Raw genomic sequence first — 5,492 nt, 5'->3', positions numbered from 1 at the left:
AAAACGAATGAGACAAAAACTGTCCGTGGATTTCTTGTTTGTTCAAAAATAAATTTAAATCTTAACACCAAACTCCATTTTTCCACAAACTTTCTGCAGTGCTTGTTGGTTTTCACTATGTGTCACGCATCCCTGGCGTGGCCACTAGAAGCACCAACCCAATCTCTGGCTTCTTCCCAGAGTTGGTTCATAACAATGGCACAAGAAAAAGAGTAAACATTTTCAAAGATCAAATAGAGGATGCTGTTGCTAGTTAGCATATAGAACATCCCGAGAGACTGCCAAACATACCCTAACTGAGCAGACACTAAAGATCATATAAGCAACAAAATCAGACATTTCTCAAATCAGAGAGCCGAGGCTGCAAGGACTCTATGTGGTTGAAACTCCAAAAGAAAATTAAAAGCATTTCATAAGTAGGAAAATACCTCCAGCAAGTCTTACCCCTGGTGCAGTAGAAGGGAAAAAACCTGCCATTAACTAGGAGAAAAACAAGCTGGAATTTGAATAATATTTAGAAGCTACTCATGGAATAATTTGCAGATTACAATTTCAATGAATCAAACCATAGAGAAAAATCTCTATCTATGCCCCCAGATCTGTAGTATGCTACATAATCACTGATAAAAAAAAAACAGACCACTAAAAAAAAGAAATACAAAATATTTCATGAGAGGCAGACACACTGAGTGAAATCGCTGTCATTTCCAGGATAATATGATCTCCCTCATTGTAGAAGACGTGGGTGGACATGGCTCAGATCCAACTCCCTAACTGTGCAGACAGCTCAACTCTGACTCACCTCCTGACGTTTGAAAGTTTATTTAGATATAAAGCATAACTCTGGAGTCCTACAGGAGCTCATACCACATCTGCAACATTTGAAATCAGCGATGAACTAATTCAGATGAATCTTCAGAAAAGCCAGGCGCAGGCATATCAGAGCCACTCAGCTCCTCCACTAGCCAGCTGCTACAAGAAGGACCAGGACTGTCAAGGAGCAAAACATTACTTATCTTAACATCTACTGTCCCATTACATGCAATACCTAACACAAAATTGAAAATTATTTATTTACAAACCTCACTTGCTATACAAGAAGAAATATGTCTGGTATCCAAAAGAGAAAACAATGTCATAATTAGATAATATAGGATCATATAATTGTAATATTCTGATTGTATAACACAGAATTATAACATAATGGTGTAATCATTAAAAATAACAAGATAGAGTGGAAAGGTAATAAATAATGTAAAAAGATGAATAGCTTCAGCAGACTCAGGAACTTAAGGTGTTTTTTAACTTGTGATGAGTTTACTGAGGAGTAATTCCATTATAACTCATGGAGGATCTGTATTTTAAAAAAATAATTGCTGAAAATTTCCCAGAATAAATAAAAGACATCATGTCAAATACGCAAGGTGATTTGCTCATGGGAGATTCTCAATGAACGACCACTGAGGAGACTGACAGAACACTGGCCACGTGGCCAGGCTTGTACCTGTGCAATCAGGTGTGTGTTAACACAGGGAAATGGAGAAATGGACAGTGACAAACACCTATGTCTCAAAAGAAGATACTAGTTTATAGCAGGAGGGAAATGGCATGAACTCAATTCTAAATGGGGGTGGGCTGTACGGAAGATTGCTTTTGTAACCCTGTGGAAGTGAATTGAGACTAGAGATCCACTAGGCTTGGAGCATGGAGTCTCTGAGAGTAAGATGGCAAACCTGAAGGTGACTCCTTGCACTGGGCTAAGAGGATGCAAGCCAGCCAGGCCTGGTTAAAGGAATCAGCAACTAGCAGCACTCCAAACTGTGACGGCCAAGTCTCCAGGGGATACACAGATATCAGCCTCCACACAGATTAAACGTAAAAGATTCCTGAGGGGTCAGAGCTATAGCACAGCTGCCACTTTTGACATTGGCCTCCCATGTGGATACCAGTTCGAGTCCTGGCTGCTCCACTTCTGATTCAGTCCCCTGCTAACGCATCTGGAAAAGCAGCAGCACAGGGCCCAAGGATTTAGGCCCCTGCACCCACTTGGGGAACCTGCAAGAAGCACAGGGCTCCTAGCTTTGGACTGGCACAGCTCTGACCAATGGGGCCATTTAAGGAGTGAATCAGCGGATAAGAGAGATCTATGTCTCTCTCTCTTAACTGTTTCAAATAAATAAAAAATAAACTCGCCAAAAAAAGACTTTTGAATGACAAATTCTCCAATATTCCTGGAAGATTACACTCTGTATACTCTTTCATTTCACTATAATAAACATTGCAGAAGTGCATATAATGGGAGAATTCTATAAATACTTGTGATTTTAGACTGTGCGTCTACATCATCAGAAAAAAAAAAAAGCTATGGATATGTGTGTGCGTGTGTTTCCACAACTGAACTCCTCTCATAATTTTTGTTCCTGGTAAAATTATGTATACATACAAAAAAAAATTTAAAGAAATATGATGCCACAGGGGAATTGTTAAGACAGAAAATCATCGCGTAAAGCAAATAACTGCTCTCTACCACATAGTTCTGATAAATGGATTTAAGAGCATTCACAGATCCCCTGCTTCGTTGACAACTGACTTCACAAGCAGACACTAAAAGCATATCTAAACACAACTCTATGTCTGAGGATGACCGTCCACATTTTGCTGACTGATGGCAAAAAAATTCATTCCCAGTTCTCTCCCCACAATCCCATGAGACGCAGGTACCTGGAAAGAGCCGGTTGTGTCGATGAAGAAAGCAAGGCTCAGCAGGCTTGGATGACCGCCCATGACCACAGCCTCCGCAGAGACAAGCAAGAATCCAGGCCACTCGGTTCCAAGTGCTGGTCTGTGCATCCTTCAGCAGCTTCCTCTTTCCTGTTGAATCTGAAGGTATAAGGAAATAGCAGTATGTTCCCAGAATTGTATCTACAGATCATATTAATGGTTTTTAAAACTAATTATGACTTTAAATTTAATTATTTAAAATCTGAAATTGTAAACTGATTCTTTTTTTTTAAATGCCCATTGTCATATACTACACATAATATAAAATCGACCATCTCAGCCACTTTTAAATGTGTAATTCAACAGCATGAAACATATCATTGTTATCTCTCAAAGTGGAACTCTTTTCAATTTGCAAAATTGAAATTCTGGGTCCAAAAAAACAGGAACTCCTCACTTTTCTCCTCCATGCAGCTCCTGGCAACTGCCAATCTAGTTTCCATCTCTATGAGTTTGTCTACTCTGGGTCGCGCACAAATTATTTGTCCTTTTGTGACAGCTCACTTAACTTTGTGTAATGTCCCAAGTTTCTTCTAGGTTTCAGCACATGGCAGAGCTTCCATTTGTAGACTGAATCCTATTTCACTGCATGTACACACACCATTGCGTCCTGTCATCAGGTGGGAGACACCTGAGTTGCTTTTTTGGATTACCGGTAATGAAGCTGCAACAAACACAGGTACACAAATGTGGCTTTGGGGTGCCACCTTCAGCTCTTTGGGGAACATGCCCAGTAGCAGAACTGGTGGATCCCATGCTGCTCCTACTTTTAAGCTGTTGAAGAACTGCAACTTCACCATCTTACATTCACGTCAACAACACAAAAATGTTCCAACATCAATCCAACATCTACATCAATGACAATATTTGCTACCTTTTGCTTTTCGGATAGTAGTCATCCTAACAAGTAGTAGTAGAAGCTTTTTATAATGATGGCTTTTTCACTTATTGCCATACACTTCACCCAAAGTATGCAAAGCAATGAGGGTTTTTTTAGTGTAGACACAGAGTCATGCAACCTATCATGTTAATCCACTAACTCCAGGATCACTCCCCAAGTCCCAGCAAACACAGCACATTCCCCATTGACTTTCAAGCACATCCAGGCCTAGGCCACCACTAAATGACTTCTCTCTCTCTCCTCATCTCCTGCCTACTAGATGAGAGCCAAGTTCATAAGCCCCCAGGGTGAGGGATCCAGAGGGACTCGGGTCACCTAGTCTGGGTCTTGGGGCCTGTCTGTGATGTGGGTGCTATTTTCATGAGCCATGAGGGTGAGGAATCCAATGGGGCTTGGGTCTCCTGGGCCAGATCCTGAGGCCAGCCTGTGAGGTGGGTGCCTGGTTCATGGGTCCCAGGGACAGCCTCACAGACAGGTCCCAAGACCCAGACCAGGTGACCCAAGTCCCTCTGGAAACAAGAAGAAATAGCAAATTTGGGAACAATGAGTTCACCCAACTTTCCCTAAATCTCATTCCTTCCCACCCTGATCAACCATGTAATCACTATTGAAAAAATTAAATTTAACAAAAAAGAACTTGTCTCATCTGAAATTTTACGTGAATATAACACTCAAGGTCTTTATTTTGAGTTGTTTCTTTCCCTGAGCAAGGTTCCTTCATATTGTAGCATGTATAATTTCTTGGTCCATTGTATGGTGGAATAATATCTCACTGTGCGGACATACCATATTCCATTTATCCAGCCATCACTTGAGGGATCTTCCGGCACCTTGGCATGCATATACCCTGTGGCTATTTTCTAAATTTGTTTTGCTTCATCTTGTTTTTGCCTTAACTTTTATTTGAAAGACAGACAGCGACAGGTGGGCAGAGAAAGATCTTTCATCTGCTGGTTAACTCTGTCAAATACACACAATAGCCTGGGCTGAACCAGATCAAAGCTAGAAATCCAGAACTCACACCCAAGTCTTCACAGAGACCATCACCTGCTGCTTCCCAGGGCAGGCATTAGTGGGAAACTAAAATCAGACATGAATCCAGGACTTAAACCAGGCACTTCAACATAGAATGCCAACATCCCAAATACCAAGCATCTCCCTATGCAGAGTAATTTGGGCTGAAGGATACTGAGAGGGCCTCAGAAACCAGTCTTCTCTCACCATTTTCATTATTTTTCCCCTTCAAGACTTGTCAGAGAAATGAGAGTTCCTCTATTTCCATTGGCTCATGGAAATTAGAAATAGTTTTTATTTTAATGCCTTTAATTTTAATTGGTTTGTAACAGATGCAAAATAGTTCATAGATACAATATGATATTCTCTTCCTCCTCCTCTCCCTCTCTTTGTCTTCCTTCAGCCTCCCCTGTTTGAGATAATGTCTTTTAGATTTACAGTAAAAGATTGGGGTGCTAGCATCCCATGTAGGCACCAGTTCTAATCACAGCTTGCTCCCCCCTTTCCCATCCACCTCCCTGCTTATACCTTGGGAAAGCAGTAGAGGATGGCCCAGACCCCTCGACCCATCATGCACATGGGAGACAGAACAAGCTCCTGGCTTTGGGTCAGTGCAGCTCTAACCATTGTGACCGTTTGGGGAGTAACCCAGCAGACAGAAGAGCAACAAGTAATAAATACATAAATACATAAATACATAAATAAATAAATAAATAAATAAAATAACCCTACCTGACTAGAAATATAGACAAGAGCTATAACAAAAATTGAGTGGGAAAATGACCATTTCACCTTA

Source organism: Ochotona curzoniae, unplaced genomic scaffold (genome assembly GCF_017591425.1).
Source record: "Ochotona curzoniae isolate NIBS_2020 unplaced genomic scaffold, NIBS_Ocur_1.0 contig_2235, whole genome shotgun sequence".
NCBI lineage: Eukaryota > Metazoa > Chordata > Mammalia > Lagomorpha > Ochotonidae > Ochotona > Ochotona curzoniae.
This window is presented reverse-complemented; position numbering follows the sequence as displayed.